This window comes from Neoarius graeffei, chromosome 4, assembly GCF_027579695.1.
Source record: "Neoarius graeffei isolate fNeoGra1 chromosome 4, fNeoGra1.pri, whole genome shotgun sequence".
Taxonomy (NCBI): Eukaryota; Metazoa; Chordata; class Actinopteri; order Siluriformes; family Ariidae; genus Neoarius; species Neoarius graeffei.
The window spans coordinates 80,897,740-80,916,088 of NC_083572.1; the positions used below are offsets into that span (position 1 = coordinate 80,897,740).

Here is an 18,349-nt window from a genome sequence, read left to right on the forward strand (position 1 = left end):
AGTGTATAATATACAGTTCGTAGTGCTGTGTGAAGACAAAGTAATTCAGATGTGGTAGGTTTAGTACTGATCTGAATCTGTGGAACCATGTCGGCACGTGCAGTATGGAGCAAATGAACAGCAGGCATCGAGTACGGAGTACCATTGTGTAGTTGCTACATCAATGTCAGTCATGAAAACAATGAGAACTGGAGCAGGGTGTGTGTCACCCGAGTCTTATTGCAGTGGCTGTTTACGTAAGTGCCGTTTCATAAGGCTGAACATCTTGGAGAACCTGCTACAGTTTTTCTAGAAACGTTGACTGTCACACTTGCTTCTTTTTTGCAGGAAAAAAAAGGCTTCATTATGTTTTTTTTTTTTTCTTGTCTGAAGTGTTTCCTACTATGTAATATGTTACTCTTGACATACAAATGTGTTTTCCTGTTTCTTTTTTTTTTTGGCGGAATGGAAGTAATGTTGAGAAATCTAATGTTTATACCGACTCGGTGATGCCAAGTCATAAAATAAACATCTCAACTTTTATTTTCAGAAAAATTAAGGTGCCTCGGACGTTTGCATAGTCCTGTACGTGCTCAAGAGCAGTTTAAACAGCAGGATCGTGCGTTTTTAATCCTCTCGGTGAAAAAGCAGCAGGAGCCCGATTGAGGCCAGTGACAGGTTGGGGCATTTTCTAATGCATTTATTTCTTACAACCCCCAGGTCCTGAATGTTTTAATTACACACTTTATGTTCTTTCTCCACCACGATGAGGCCTGATTTCTAAAAGGGCTTTCTGATTTCATGCTGGGTTCCACACTATTTATATTAAAAAAAAAAAATTGCATGCGAAGTATGGGAAAGGGTTTGCTAGAGATGATGAATTTCGTGTGTGCTGAGGTTTAATTGTGATGGTATTAATTTGGCCTTTTAGACTCTGTTCCGCCTGATGGAAGTAAAAATGATGAGTCAGACCCATGCAGTTATGAATCATCGTTTATTTTAATAGTTAAGGTATCAGCTCTCCAAGGCATTGACACACATTGTTATAAGCAAAATTAGCATGATGTGTAAAAAAAAAAAAAACCCTTGTAGAAATGAAGTGTGTGTATATATAATATCTGCTGTTACAGTATGTACAGATGGAATAATTGGCTGTTGTAGTTTTAGAATATGTGCACAATTTACTGGATTCAAGGAACATTAATAATGTAAGAGTAATCATGCTTGACTGTAAATACTGTGTGTGAAACTGGAAGATTCCACCCTCATACACAATAAGTGTGTTTATATAGAAATATTTGTGATGTGCCAAGTGATTTCTGCTGCCGATTTCTTGGTTGATGACATGTTTTGTTTATTCTTATGAAAAGATCGAGGAGGAGTGTTGCTTCTATGTCACAGGGGGTCATTGCTCATGCAGTTACGGTACAATAGCATTTAATAGAACAACATGTAATGGAGAACAGCCAGGTTTCACTGTTGGCTCCTAACAATGACAGCAAGAGCTGCTTTTCACAGTCACCGTTTTTCAGAGACATTCAACATCATGTTAATGAGAATTGAGAAATGAGTACTGTAGTACAACCCCAGTTTAAAAAAAAAACAAGTCGGGATGCTGTGAAAACTGTAAATAAAAATACAATATGATAATTTGCAAATCATGGAAACCCTATATTGCACTGAAAAAGTACAAATACAACATATCAAATGTTGAAACTGAGAAATTTTATTGTTTTTTGAAAGATGTGCTCATTTTGAATTTGATGTCAGCAACACATTTCAGAAAAGTTGGGACAGGGACATGTTTACCATGGTGTTGCATCACCTCTATTTTTAACAACACTCTGTAAATGTTTGGGAACTGAGGAGACCAATTGCTGTAGTTTTGAAAGAGAAATGTTGTCCCAGTCTTGCCTGATGTACAATTTCAGTTGCTCAACAGTTCAGAGTCTGCTTTGTCGTATTTTGCGCTTCATAACGCCCCAAATGTTTTAAATGGGAGACAAGTCTGGACTGCAGGCAGGCCAGTTTAGCACCCGGACTCTCTTACTACAGAGCCATGCAGTTTGGCATTGTTTTGCAGAAAGAAGGAAGTGTTACCAATGGTTTTCTTGGTGACTGTGGTCCCAGCTTCCCTAAGATCATTAACAAGCTCCTCCTGTGTAGTTCTAGGCTGATCTCTCACCTTTCTCATGATCATTGATACCCCATGAGGTGAGATTTTGCGTGGGGCCCCAGACCGAGGTCGATTGATGGTCATTTTGTATTTCTTCCATTTTTGAACTATTGCACCAACAGTTGTCTCCTTCTCACCCAGCTTCTTGCTTATGGTTTTGTAGCCCAGTCTAGCCTTGTGCAGCTCTACAATCTTGTCCCTGACATCCTTAGACAGCTCTTTGGTCTTGCCCATGTTGGAGAGGTTGGAGTCTGATTGATTGATTGATTGATTGATTCATTCATTCATTCATTCATTCATTCATTCATTTTTCTGTGGACAGGTGTCTTTTATACAGGTGTCAATTTAAGACAGTTGTCTTTAAGGCAGGTAACGAGTTGATTAGGAGTGTCTAACTGGTCTGTGGGAGCCAGAACTCTTAATGGTTGGTAGGGGATCAAATACTTATTTCACTCAATGAAATGCAAATCAATTTATATATTTTATAAAATGTGATTTTCTGGATTTTCTTTTTGATATTCTATCTCTCACTGTTAAAATAAACCTACCCTTAAAATTATAGACTGTCCATATCTTTGCCAGTGGGCAAACTTACAAAATCAGCAAGGCATCAAATAATTATTTCCTCCACTGTATCTCTGATTTTAACTTGCATTTGTGGATGCAGTAATGAACTGTTTTCACAGATGATGGTTTTCTGAAGTGGTCCTGAGCCCATACAGTGAGTTTCACTGCAGACACGTGTCTGCTTTTAATGCAGTGTCACCTGAGGGCCTGAAGATCACAGGCATCCAACGTCAGTTTTCAGCCTTGTCTCTTGCATACAGAGATTTCTCCAGATTCTCTGAATCTTTTAATGATATTATGTACCACAGATGATGTGATCCCCAAATTCTTTGCAAGTTTACATTGAGGAATGTTCTTCTTAAACTGTTGCACTGTTTGCCCACGCAGTCTTTCACAGATCAGTGAACCCCTCCCCATCTTTACTTCTGATACCCCTTTTCCACCAAATCAGTTCCAGGGCTGGTTCGGGGCCAGTGCTGGTGCTGGTTCACAACTCGTTCAACTTGCGAGCCAGCTGAGAACCAGTTTGCTTTTCCATAGCTCACGGTGCTAAGGGAAGCCACGTCATTACGTCGCTGTATACGTCAGTTACGTCGCTGTATATGTCAGTTACGTCGCTACGTTTGCATAAACCTTGGCGCGAATATTGAAGCAAAAACAACACGGAAGAAGCAGCAGCAGCAACAACAACAATAATAATAATGGATGACTTCGCGTTTGTACAGCTGCTGCTTCTCGTCACTTAAAAGTGGCGATCTTTCGCGGTCTTGTTATTGTTGTTGGTCTTAACAACTCCGCCCCCCTGCTGACGTAAGCGGTTCTTTCCTGTGGCCCAGCAGAGAGTTGGTGCTAGCCTGGAACCGTTTTTTCTGGCCCCAGAGCCAGTTCTTTGTCAGTGGAAACAGAAAACCCGGTTCCAAACTAAGCACTGGCCCCGAACCAGCCCTGGAACTGCTTTGGTGGAAAAGGGGCATGAGAGACTCCGCCTCTCTGGGATGCTCTTTTTATACCCAATCATGTTACTGACCTGTTGCCAATTTTAACCTAATTAGTTTTGTTTAGCATTACACAACTTTTTCAGTCTTTTGTTGCCCCATGTCAACTTTCCTGAAATGTGTTGCTGACGTCAAATTCAAAACGAACGCATGTTTTTCAAAAAACAATAAAATTTCTCAGTTTCAACATTTGATATGCGGTCTTTGTACTATTTTTAATGAATTACAGGGTTTCCATGATTTTGCAAATGTTCACATTCTGTTTATTTGTGTTTTATACAAAGTCCCAACTTTTTTTGGGGAATTGGGGTTGTATGTTTGGGATCACTCACGAGCTGCTTCACTAGGTTTTTGGCTGATTTTGTTTTTATGGTACCATGTTTATAAATCTGTACCGATCAAAACTCAGCCTGGATCTTGCCAAGCATAAGATCCTGTAGATAACTATCAAATCTCCCCCCCCCAGATAAATTTCACTCTGCTTATACTGTATACCTCTGTGAAAAGTTGTTTCTGGTCCGCTGTCTTCAAGGTCATCTGTGCTTGTTTACCATAAGCTTAGTTCTGCTGAATTGAAAACGAACACTTCCCGAGTTGTTCTGCGTTTAGTTTTTGCTATAAAATGAATCCGTGCATCATAGCCATGGATGTGTCTGATCTAGAATTCTGATACATTTTTCCTGCAAACAACTTCTGATGGTAAAGTTCAGTTTTTATGCACCAATTAACTATCAATTGCCCTGAAAATGGGCCATGAGCGTGTTATTGGCTTTTTCCACGTGTCCAATCTCCCATGTGCGAGTGTACTGTTTACAGGCACAGGATCTCCTCCGGGTCTGGCAAAGAAAACAGCTGATCAGTGAAGGCATGAAAGACTGATTGCTGTCAATTATTAACACGCACGCTCAGCAGAGGTTCGGATGGGCTCTGGAGAAACCACCCCAAACCGTTCACGCCCTTATGGATCAAATATCTCAGTTGATGCAAGCCGTCCAATTCTATTTGATTTGGCCCCATGTCAACGTGGAGCTGTCACTAACTATTAAACGTCTCTGTTTATATTTACAGTTTTCCATCGTGTCTCCATCATGGGAGAGCCGAGTCTCAAAAGAGCGCAGATAAAACATTGTGATAAACTGTGGAAAGTTTTTCATGGTTTTACCGGTAACACAGGCGAGAGCCAAAGCCTCAGGTCTGTTTTACGGGTCACGCCCTGCAAAAATACAACACGGTGTGCAGCATTTCTTTTGTTCTTCGTTTCAAAAACCATCAAAGTGTGGTACAGAGGTGCTCAGCAGGTGATATGCTAAACACCGCTATGGTGTGTTTTCATCTCAATTTGCACAGCGAGCGCTTCCATCGCGCCGTCTCTGATGGAGAGCGGATCGAGCTCGTTCCTGCATTAACACTGCATTTGTTTTAATCGCGTTCGTAATGCCTATCAAACGGCTGGAGTGTCCTCAAACAGCCTCCTCATTTGGAAAACAAATCAGCCATAGCCTTGTCATTTGATTAGCTGCAGTTTTGTTAGTCTTGCCTCTTATCCTAATTATCTTTGTGGATGTGGAATGCGTGTGCCTTGGGGATGATCAGTGACCTCCACTGACCCTCCGTCGTCTTCTGCCTGCTGAATAAAAAGCTGATAAATGCCACAAATTAATCACGCCTGATAGGCTAAAAAACAGTCAATTGCTTATCTTATCAAAGGTGTGTGTGTGTGTGTCTGTGTGTGTGTGATTGTGTCCCCAACTGTAGGAATCTAGCCACAGAGCATCGCTTTGTCAGATAGCGTCATAATACAGTTTGAATCAGTTATCTGTAATCCAGGACAGAGGGCCGGATGAATCAATTCAGTAGGCAAATCTCCACCATTAGGTTTTCAAGAGATATCAATCTGTTGAAAATAAAACGCGAGAGCAGCTGATGTGTTGCCGTTGATGTCGGTTGCAATAATTAAACCCATCCGACAAGTCCAGCCTCGTTATTGCTAGTGAATGCGATGACGGTTTTCTTTAACTCGTGTGCGACTATGACATTCTTTAGTTTGGAATGAAAGGTTTGCCCATCAGCAAAAAGCTGGAATGAATAAGACCGAGAACTGGTTCAATGACTTCTTCTCTTGGTGTGGTTTTGTTTTGTCAACTACATCAACTTAATTGCTTTTGCTCTTGGCCTCATTTGATAAAGTGGTGAAATATTAATTACTCTACACCCATACTGACATCTGTAACATCAGCACGATTTGCACGTTCATCACGACGTGACCTAGACATTAAAACAACAGTTCCTGGTCATTTTGCATTTCCAGCAATATTTCATACAATAAGATTAAGACTTTACATCGGAGTATAGAACAGAACCTAATACGCTGGAGTTTAGAGCTGAAGCAACTCTGTGTTGAGTCTGTCATTTTTTGGCGTCAGTACACTGTACACATCCAGTATTAATCTTTAAGCATTTGGAAATGCTCCAAAGCTCTTTTATAAAGATCAACAAGCAGCACAATGAAATATTCACCCCCTGCGTGTGCTGTAAACACTGTAGGGTCCGTAATAACCACTCACGCTTTTAACGTGACTGTGTTTCCAAACAGTACAGTGTGGGGGGGTGATGTGTAAGTTCACTCAGCTGTTTGAGCAGCTGGTGAAAGCAGACCTGGGTCAGGGTTTAGAGGATGAGACCATCGCAGATTGAAGCCTTTAATTTTTAAACGTCTTTTATCTGCGTGGCTAAGCATGACAACTCTGGAGCTTCAAAGGCTCCATCTGTCCATCTAACACACGCATTGGGAGTTACGAAGCCCGGCCCATTACGAATCGTGATTGCGTGCGCAAATAAATACATCCAGTGTGCGTGTATGAACTATGCAGAAGTTGATTTTTATCAGCCGAAGGCAAAAGTATACCTTTTATTAAAGCACCGAAGGCAATTTTTTTTTATCATCACAATTTGATTTCTCTCATTTTATTAAATATAGGAATGCATTTTTGATGGCTATTTTTTCACGGCTATAGCAAGTTCTGAGTGTTTGAAATATGCTCTGTAATATATCAGTCCATATGTCAAAGCAATTGCCGGAAACGAGATTCGTTGAGACCTGTGCGAGACATCGTAGGACGGAACTAAAATGTGCAGCGGAAATCCAAGTGACCAACATTTGACAACGTTGTCAAAAGACGCACGCGCCCTCTTTCGAATGCTGATGTAATCAAGCTGGAAGTTGTGTTTGTTCTGATAGCAATCAGGAAAGTTTGAAAAAAAGTAGGCAGTAATCGTCATTTAAACTCGTTTTTGTGCAATATTTCATTTGGAAATCAGTTTTCAAAATGGCGACACTGACACCTGGCTGACACTTCACGTTTCGAAGTCTCGCACAAGTCTCGTGAAGATCGCGCGGATAAGTGACGCCTGCCGTCGACCAAACGAACTAAATTCAACATGGCTAAAAACCGAATAGGCCGATAAGTACAATACTTAATTGCAATTAGTTGCCAATACGAGTCACGATATAAGGTTACTAAAACCGAAAACGTAATTGAATAACACGTTAATTAAGAAATAAAGCAAGTTTAAAAATCACTTCAGTTCTCCTTTAAGTCTTAATAGTTTTGGAAATGTTTATCCTCATTATGTCTTTAAAATTTACTTGGGGTGTCTCAAATTGATGGCTTAATTTTACTGCAGTCAAATTTCTTATTAGATAAAAACATGAACAGGGCATTTGAAAAGGTTTTGCCTTATTAATTAAATGCTCACTCCATGTTGACACTCTGCTTAATTTTGTCATGACAAATTCCCATCCGCTAGACAGCTCTCCCTGATCGCATAACGGCTACCAATCAGAGAGGGTGAAGTCGATCAGGTGCTTCCTCCAAGGCATGTGAAGGCAGCTGATCGCATCTTTTCGAAGCGCTTGCTCAAGCAGCGGCAGGAGCAGCGTAACACACTCTGAGGAAAGATCCATCTATCCATCTCTACACGTATGAACTCGTAGACGCCCATGATTGGCAAGCATTGATGTGATTGACTGGGAAGAGATAGTATGCCACCCCTCCCTCCCTCCCTGAGAGCACGGGCCAATTTCACTCCCGGGCTCCCGGCCACAGATGGCTGTGGAATCCTCGGGATTCAAACTCATGATCTCTGAATGTTTTCACTCATTTTAGTTAATTATTCATGTCATATTTTGTTATGAGGGCGGCACGGTGGTGTAGTGGTTAGCGCTGTCGCCTCACAGCAAGAAGGTCCGGGTTCGAGCCCCGTGGCCGGCGAGGGCCTTTCTGTGTGGAGTTTGCATGTTCTCCCCGTGTCCGCGTGGGTTTCCTCCGGGTGCTCCAGTTTCCCCCACAGTCCAAAGACATGCAGGTTAGGTTAACTGGTGACTCTAAATTGACCGTAGGTGTGAATGTGAGTGTGAATGGTTGTCTGTGTCTATGTGTCAGCCCTGTGATGACCTGGCGACTTGTCCAGGGTGTACCCCGCCTTTCGCCCGTAGTCAGCTGGGATAGGCTCCAGCTTGCCTGCAACCCTGTAGAACAGGATAAAGCGGCTACAGGTAATGAGATGAGATGAGATGTTTTGTTATTCAGATCATCTTGCTGCTTTAGTCAGCATTGTACTTGAAGTTCATTACCGTTCCAGGATGTTCTTCAAAAACCAGAAGTACTCCTCTCTGCTACTAGAAATACTTAATGCACACGTTGTTATTATTATTATTATTATTATTATTATTATTATTATCGGAAGGAATATCCGGACCGAGCGTTCTGGTTCCCGGCCATGCTTTAGACCACCAGCTCACGCCAAGGTCCCATTATCATGACCATGGTGTGAGCTGGTGGAATGGCCGTGATCATGGGCTGCCATTTAATGCCAGGCCCTTAGCTGTTGGATATCAAAGCTACATGCAGAGTCCAGTGGCCTTTTGGTAAGACATGCAAACTGGTGGATAGTGTATCTTCTTCTAGTCACACTCATCTCATCTCATTATCTGTAGCCGCTTTATCCTGTTCTACAGGGTTGCAGGCAAGCTGGAGCCTATCCCAGCTGACTACGGGTGAAAGGCAGGGTACACCCTGGACAAGTCGCCAGGTCATCACAGGGCTGACACATAGACACAGACAACCATTCACACTCACATTCACACCTACGCTCAATTTAGAGTCACCAGTTAACCTAACCTGCATGTCTTTGGACTGTGGGGGAAACCGGAGCACCTGGAGGAAACCCACAGGGACACGGGGAGAACATGCAAACTCCGCACAGAAAGGCCCTCGCCGGCCCCGGGGCTTGAACCCGGACCTTCTTGCTGTGAGGCGACAGCGCTAACCACTACACCACCGTGCCGCCCATCAGTCACACTCAATAACATTTATATATTCACACATATTACATTTCTGCTGGCTGAGTTACCCCGGACATGACTTCTACGTAGAATCAATTCACTGTTGAACAACACCATCTTCTGCACCGTCGCTACGAGCTTCTCTGCTTCCTTCTTATCCTCAATGAGCGAGCGAACAGCCTTCAAGCACTCCCATCCCACCGTTATTAGCTCATCCGGCCGACAGGCAATGAGTTAAGCCATCATGTGTTGTCCGGCGTCCATCCGGCGGCGTCCACATTTCATGAAAATCGCTTCTTCTCTCTCAAATCTTCACCGATTTTTTATTCTTTTTGGCAGGAAGGTAGCGCTGCCTGCTTCCACCCAAATTTGCATAATTTCAATTAATAATGCAGATATGAAGTAATTAAGCCCTGACGAGCAGTTTCCACACACATCGCTGCTTCTCCCTCAATTCTTCACCGATTTTGATTCTTTCTGGCATGAAGGTAGGGGTACCTAGGGTGCATATAGTTTCTACCCAGATTTGCGTCATTATAATTATTCATGAAGTTATGGCCTTAATGAGAAGTTCAACAAAAATCGCTTCTTCTTGGTCGTTTCCTCGCCATTTTGGATTCTTTCTGGCAAATAGGTCGGTATTCCTTGGGGGGGGGGGGGTGTATATATCGCTTCTGTATATAGTATATATAGCTTGCAGCATTTATTGTGCAAGGTGGCCCACTTTAGATCGTTCCTTCTGGATTAGACTGGGAGTGAGCTACGCCGTCACTGACGGTCTCGTTTTTATTTATTTTACATATTTTTGACAACTTTGTACATGGACTAAGGGCTACAGTTTGGAAGAGTTAGTACCTGCACTGGAAATTTGAGGCACTTAAAAATACAGAAAATATTTTTTCAAATTCACAAAATCCTACAAAAGCGTAACCCCTGATAATAGCCACATTGAATTTGTTTCCTTTGTATTCACAACACCTTGTGTTCAGTTCTTCATTGGGCTTGGGGTCAGAGCTCTGTGCAGGCCATCCATTTTCTTCCACAATAAATAACCTTGGGAAAAAATGTCTTTTTATGGACCGCGATTAGTGCACAGGACTATTGTCATGCTGGAGCAGATTTGGAATGGACCTCTAAGCTCCAGCAGAGACGCAAAGGCATTCCAGACAATTGTGTCTCTCCATCTTTGTGGCAACAGTTTATCTAAAGCTCATGTACAGGCGTGATAGTCGGGTGTCCATATACTTTTGGCCATATAGTGTAGCACATATGCCTCATTGTTAAGCGGAGGCTCGTCTCAACCTCAAACGAATTGTCTTTTACCTATGAAGCAGGGCTCGACATTAACAGTTGTCTACTTGTCCGGGACAAGTGATCCTTTATATCAGACAAGTTCATCGTCTCATTTACTTGTCTGATCGGACAAGTGCCAAAATACGCCGATATTCGGGTTACATATCAAATTTATCAGTTTATTCACATGATTTCCAAAGCATCTCACTCGACATATTGTTTTGATGAATCACCGGATGTTTCTCTTCGGAAAGAGCGATGTGCGCATGCGCAATATTCCGCTTGCGAAACCAGCCAATACCGCTTCGTGTATTTGAGCTGAAAAGTAAACGGTCGTTTATCAGACCCTCCAGGATTTCGCGATGTTGCGATTTGCAACTTCAACGCAAATTCAACCAATCCCCGCGAATTCAGGGCGGTGTTGCAATTATATCCAATCACCGCAACTTTCCCTTCAAATTTGACCAATCGTTGGCGTCGTCTTGAGGTGACGTCGACAAACTACCTTCTGCCTTACTTCCGCATATACGTTCAAGAGAAGCAGCATGTGCGAGTCAGTGTTTATATAGGCTTAAATTCTGTTACTGAAAGTGTGTTATGTTTACAGTGAAGGACTGCGCACTTTATTTTTTACTTAATACAAGAAATTAATGGATGCCAACATTTTTGCCAAAATAGTATTTTATTTTCCATTGTTTAGGCAGCTTCAGCATCATACTGTGAGACTCTATTCAAATTGTTTTTTTTTCTTCTATGAAGCCTGAGCCATTTATTTTATTAGTTTATAATTATTGTTTAATTTAGTCTTCAGGAGAGACTGCCTGCACACAGTACTAGTATTAATAGTTTTTTTTTTTCTTACATGAAAGCTGAGGCATTTATGTTATATTTTAAGGTGACTTCATGTTGTGCTGTGAGGTTCTCTGCACTTTAACTTTTGAACCAACAGGTGCATTTGGATAAGTAAAGCCTACTTTTCTGCATTTTTGTAGTCCTGGTAATCTTTTATATTGGTAAAGTTGTTTACAGGACCATTTCTCAGTGTCTTTGTTTTTTTAATCAATAGTTTTTCAGTAATAACTTAATATTTAACATATCACTCAATTTTAATCACAAAAAGAGAAAATCGCAACAATTTCTCGCAACTTTCACTTCCTCCCGCAATGTAATCGCAACAAAAACCTAAAAAACACCGCAACTCTCATCGCAACCATTAAATACCATACAGGAGCCACACTGAATAATTAGACAACAACAATTAATCAGTGGAGGATGTATATTCAAAGTTAATAATTTAAAAATGAAAATATACTGTATAATTTTACTTTTCTGTTTTTCAGTTTCTCATAAATAAATTAATGATTGATGGAGTCCGATTTTTTTTCTGCAGTGAATAGATTGTGTTAAAGTAGTTCTGGTGAAATTAGTTTATTACAAATAGTTTTTATGTGTTTTTTTTTTTTCTCAAATTTTTCTTCGGACAAGTCAACTTCACATTCGGACAAGTAAATTTCCTTTCAACTTGCCCGACAGGACAAGTGGTTTCAAAAGTTAATGTAGAGCCCTGTGAAGTCAAAAAGCTTAGTGAGGTCCGAGTACAGTGTGTGTGCTTTTAACCTGCAATGCTTTCAGAATAATGACGACAAAGATTGGCTTCTACTTTGGAATGATAACCGCATGAGGAATTTTAGTATGAGAAATATGCACCACTTTTACAGTAACAAGCCTCATAGGAAGTCAACATTTGTATCCTGGTTTAAAAAAAAACAAAAACCCCGAACCAGTGTACTGTTGAAGACCTGGTAGATTAGCCTTTTCTTTTTGCTGTAATTAAAAAATAATATCACTTCCGAGGTTTTGGCATAATTGGGAAGAAAAAAGTGCCTCCGTTTTCGCCAGCTCAGTTAAGTGCTCTAGTGACTGTGTACTGTTCTCTGTAAATATGTGTCAACTATAAAATTATAGCTGGCATGCAACCACGTGACAAAAATAGTGTGACGTATGCTTCCGCCACCATGTTGGATAATGTGCATGATATACAAATTCAAAATGGCGTCTTGTGAGAACAATAACTTCGATGCATCTCTGAAATATTATGATTCTCTGGAGTCCTCTGCCAAGTCAAGATTCAGAGAAAAAGTTGAAATTTGTGGCTTTGAGCCGTATATGTTAAAGCCATCCGATTATACAGAGGATTTAGCCTCGTTACCAGCAATCGAATACCCTGATCTTGTGAACGATCGCGTTCTTTAAAAAAAAAAAATTGTGTTACTGAAACTGTTGTTCTCCTTGTGTATCCAAACTCGCTAAGGTTTGCACTGCTTCCAGTCTGGCTTTCTTGGCAGATCTTTCGTTTATCCTGTTGCTTCTGGATACTGCGAGATGAGTTTTCGTCTTGATCTTATCGTGTCCTAATTCGAGTGTTGGTGCCCAATCTGGATTTGTTTTATCACGTAGGTTTGCCTGCAAGGTGAGAAGCAGTGTGTTCGCGCTAAAGCTCAAAACTTCAATTTAATCAGTAAAACACGGCTTTAATTAGCATTGGACTCTTCCCAAATATAAAGTGATCACCACACACGCGATGTAATTGGCTTTTTCCACAGTTAAGTACTTACGCTGTACAGTGGTGCTTGAAAGTTTGTGAACCCTTTGGAATTTTCTATATTTCTGCATAAATATGACCTAAAACATCATCAGATTTTTACACAAGTCCTAAAAGTAGGCTAGATAAAGAGAATCCAGTTAAACAAAGGAGACAGAAATATTATACTTGATCATTTATTTATTGAGGAAAATGATCCAATATTACATGAGTGAGTGGCAAAAGTGAGTGGCAAAAGTATGTGAACCTTTGCTTTCAGTATCTGGTGTGACCCCCTTGTGCAGCAATAACTGCAACTAAACATTTCCGGTAACTGTTGATCAGTCCTGCACACCAGCTTGGAGGAATTTTAGCCCATTCCTCCGTACAGAACAGCTTCAACTCTGGGATGTTGGTGGGTTTCCTCAAATGAACTGCTCGCTTCAGGTCCTTCCACAACATTTCAATTGGATTAAGGTCAGGACTTTGACTTGGCCATTCCAAAATATTAACTTTATTCTTCTTTAACAATTCTTTGGTCGAACAACTTGTGTGCTTAGGGTCGTTGTCTTGCTGCATGACCCACCTTCTCTTGAGATTCAGTTCATGGACAGATGTTCTGACATTTTCCTTTAGAGTTCGCTGGTATAATTCAGAATTCATTGTTCCATCAATGATGGCAAGCCGTCCTGGCCCAGATGCAGCAAAACGGGCCCAAACCATGATACTACCACCAGCATGTTTCACAGATGGGATAAGGTTCTTATGCTGGAATGCAGTGTTTTCCTTTCTCCAAACATAACGCTTCTCATTTAAACCAAAAAATTCTATTTTGGTCTCATCCATCCACAAAACATTTTTCCAATAGCCTTCTGGCTTGTCCACGTGGTCTTTAGCAAACTGCAGATGAGCAGCAATGTTGTTTTTGGAGAGCAGTGGCTTTCTCATTGCAACCCTGCCATGCACACCATTGTTGTTCAGTGTTCCCCTGATGGTGGACTCATGAACATTAACATTAGCCAATGTGAGAGAGGCCTTCAGTTGCTTAGAAGTTACCCTGGGGTCCTTTGTGACCTCGCCGACTATTACACGCCTTGCTCTTGGAGTGATCTTTGTTGGTCGACCACTCCTGGGGAGGGTAACAATGGTCTTGAATTTCCTCCATTTGTACACAATCTGTCTGACTGTGGATTGGTGGAGTCCAAACTCTTTAGAGATGGTTTTGTAACCTTTTCCAGCCTGATGAGCATCAACAACGCTTTTTCTGAGGTCCTCAGAAATCTCCTTTGTTCGTGCCATGATACACTTCCACAAACGGGTTGTGAAGATCAGACTTTGATAGATCCCTGTTCTTTAAATAAAACAGGGTGCCCACTCACACCTGATTGTCATCCCATTGACTGAAAACACCTGACTCTAATTTCTCCTTCAAATTAACTGCTAATCCTAGAGGTTCACGTACTTTTGCCACTCACAGATATGTAACATTTGGATCATTTTCCTCAATAAATAAATGACCAAGTATCTAATTTTTGTCTCATTTGTTTAACTGGGTTCTCTTTATCTACTTTTAGGACTTGTGTGAAAATCTGATGATGTTTTAGGTCATATTAATGCAGAAATATAGAAAATTCTAAAGGGTTCACAAATTTTCAAGTACCACTATGTTTTCGAACCACAGTGTACGCATGGCGTTCTCTGGACAGTTCATCCGTTTTGTCCCCGTTTTTATATTTTGAGAATTCTGAAGAACTGTTTCTCTTTGTCACAAGTAGCATTATTACTCCAATTTTATCCCACACGCAAAGTAGGCCCTGTCTTTCTTGAAAGACAGTGAAATCGAAAGAAAATCACAAAGCGTTGCAGCAGCTCACACGTGAAGCCCCACCATCTTAGTTGTTTTTAATCATCCAACATGGTGGACTTCCGATTTGGAAAATAAGCATGACGTCACATGCATACGAAGAATAGCGTGAATTTGCAAGTCACAGCACAGCAAAAACAAGAGAAATGTTAATTTTATAGCGCATCTGAAAAAAACATGGCTTTATAAAAAAGCTCGCCATGCATCCCAGCATGAACCTTGTCCAGCTCTACTGACTTATCACACGCGTGTCCGAATTTTATAAAGAAAAGTGCTATAACAGGGAACATAGTGTATTTGTTGTTGTTATTATTACCAACCCCATTATGCTTGGTTCACACATTTGGTATTTCAGCCTTGCGTATGTATGGCGTATCAGGATACGTGGCAGTAAGAAAGGAACGTCACAGCATCGCCAGCTTACGTAGCTAATGCTCTAGGATGCGTAACATGATCTCCTTGTACACCAGGGTGCAGCGTATTTTTAAGTCCGCACTTAAAAATCTGTAGCAGCTTTGATACGTCACACATGCGTCACGTGTACGCCGTAAAAGCGAAAGCTATGATGCAGCGGGAACGTCGCTTGAGCACCTGTTATGCCATGCGAATGCTTTAGTAGACATGTGACATAACTGTGGCGTACAAAGTGTTGGGTCCTGATTTCTTCGTTAGCATGATGCTTTCTTTGACTGTGACGAATGACACCGAATGCAGTGTAGGGCCCCCTTTAATACCCACCTGTGAACGCTGCAGGTACGCAGCAGCAGCATCACACGTAAGAACGAAACACCATGCCAACGAAACGGTTACGCTGCGGCAACGCATCATACGCCTCAGTTTGCCATAACTTTGCATCCTTTGAACCCCATACAAACCCCAGATACAGCACACGTACGCCGCGTACGTCACAGGACTTTAATTTTGGACAAAATGCGCCTCGTTTCTTGGCGTTTGACCCACACGCTGCTTACGTGGGAAGATCCGAGACAGTGTGATAGTAGCCTTAGGGAGCTGATCATTGTCACTCTGAATCAATAAGGCACTGACTGGTGAGGCCTGGAGATATAAAGGCACATGATCACACGTTATGCTGTTCTAGACCGAGGAAAATATGTCAGGAGTGCTATTTCGTCACACTCGCATGCTTGTGAGCGTAAGGTTTAAACAGCATCATACAGGCTTCACACTCCAAATGCCTTCAGCCGAGCAGGAATCCGAATGTGTTCTCTGCTGAATAAAAGATTCACTTCATAATTTTCAAAGACAAGGGTGAGTGCAAGTTAATTCGACCAATTATCCCTAATAAAGTGCGAGAGATGTAATTGATAATTAAGTAAATTGCTGTAATTACACGGTGCCTCGGCGCAGTTGGCCTCTATGGCACTTCGCCTTCTCACACAGGCGCAAGAGGAGGAAACCTTTCTGAGAAGGAGCATCAGCAGGGGAAATCATGCTTCCGTGTAGATTTGAATTTGGCGTGAATTGAACTGTGGGTGTGCGAACATTCCAGCCAGAGCTTTTCATTTTGCTGCGAAGGTCCCAGCTGATACTGTGATTGCATTTCTTGATTTTCTGTTAGAGATATCGATATATCCGTGCCCAAGTCTGACTCTGAATATTTTAACACATTGACTAAACACTCAGAAATCCATGCTTTTAAGTATTTTACTTGGAAAAGGTCATAAACTTTTGAAGAACATATAGCACTGTATGACCGCACTGAAATAAGTCATTGCGCGCTTTGTGGTTTAACTCCGAAATAAAGTCTCCGTTAAATGACGTATTTGCTGTAAGGAAAAAATGTATAATGTTAGGATATACTAGTGCATCTCAAAAAATTAGAATATTGTGAAAAAGTTCAATATTTTCCATCAGTTATTTAAGAAAGTGAAAATGTTATATTATAGACTCATTACACATAAACTAAAATGTTTCAAGCATTTTTCTATTTTAATTTTAATCAGTATGGCATACAGTACAAAAACATTTAAAAAATCTCAAAATATTAGAATATTTCATTTTGAGTTTGAGTAAAACAGTATGAGCACAGTGTATCTCTCGGTCTAGTTCAGTACACGCAACCACAATCATGGGGAAGACTGCTGACTTGACTGTTGTCCAGAAGATGATCACTGATGCCCTCCACAAGGAGGGTAAGCCACAAAAGGTCATTGCTGAAAAGGGTGGCTGGAAAAGGTGCACAAGCAACAGGGATGGCCGCAGTCTTGAGAGGATTGTCAAGAAAAGTTGATTCAAGAACTTGGGAGAGCTTCACAAGGAGTGGACTGAGGCTGGTGTCAGTGTATCAAGACCCATCACGAACAGACATCTTCAAGAAAGGGGATACAACTTTCGCATTCCTAATATCAAGCTACTCCTGAGCCAGAGACAATGTCAGAAGTGTCTTATCTGGGCTAGGGAGAGAAAGAAATGGACTGTTGCTCAGTGGTCCAAAGTCCTCTTTTCAGATGAAAGTACATTTTGCATTTAATTTGGAAATCACGGTTCTAGAGTCTGGAGGAAGAGTGGAGAGGTACAGAATCCAAGGTGTTTGAAGCCCAGTGTGAAGTTTCCACAGTCTGTGATGATTTGGGGTGCCATGTCATCTGCTGGTGTTGGTCCACTGTGTTTTATAAAGTCCAAAGTCAACACAGCCATCTACCAGGAGATTTTAGAGCACTTCATGCTTCCATCTGCTGATGAGCTTTTTGGAGATGCTGATTTCCTTTTCCAGCAGGACTTGGCGCCTACCCACAGTGCCAAAACTACTACCAAATGGTTTGCTGACCATGATATTACTGTGTTTGATTGGCCAGCCAACTTGCCTGACCTGAACCCCATAGAGAATCTATGGGGTATTGTCAAGAGGAAGATGAGAAACACCCGACCCAAAAATACAGATACGCTGAAGGCCACTATCAAAGCAACCTGGGCTTCAATAACACCTCAGCAGTGCCACAGGCTGATCACCTCCATGCCACACCGCATTGATACAGTAATTCATGGTAAAGGAGCCCCAACTAAGTATTGAGTGTATAAATGAATATACTTTTCAGAAGTTGGACATTTCTGTATTGTAAATCCTTTTTTTGATTGATCTTAGGGAATATTCTAATAATTTGCGACACTGGATTTCTGATTTTCATGAGCTATAAGCCATAATCATCTAAATTAAAACAAAAAAGGATTTAAATATTTCACTTTACATGTAATGAATATAGAATATATGAAAGTTTACCTTTTTGAATTAAATTATGAAAAAAAAGGAACCTTTTCATGGTATTCTAATTCTTTGAGATGCACTAGTACAGTCCTGCGCAAAAGTCATAGGCACATAAAGAAATCAAATCAAATGCTGTGGATCAAAAATGGCTTAAAAATAATGAAATGACATGTTTCAATATTTTAAAAAAATATTGTAAGCAGTAAGCCATAATAAATGAAACAAAGTATTTGGCAAGAGACGACCCTTTGTTTAAAAAAAATAGTCATCTCAGGTACAGTGAGTGCAGTTTGATAAGGAAATGAGCTGTAGGTTTTACTGAGCATC

At 41.1% G+C, this 18,349-nt stretch overlaps 1 protein-coding gene across 5 annotated transcripts in view; it reads left to right on the forward strand.

Moving 5' to 3' along the window:
- Positions 1 to 18,349, forward strand: part of lpp (LIM domain containing preferred translocation partner in lipoma) — a 492,132-nt gene that overhangs the window by 158,548 nt on the left and 315,235 nt on the right. The window contains exon 1 of one of the 5 annotated variants that reach the window (XM_060919816.1): positions 563 to 657. The exons of the other annotated variants lie outside the window; for them this stretch is intronic. The gene's annotated coding sequence lies outside the window, so the exon portion shown is untranslated. Of the gene's footprint in view, positions 1 to 562; positions 658 to 18,349 lie in introns of those variants that run through there. 5 annotated transcript variants of the gene reach the window in all.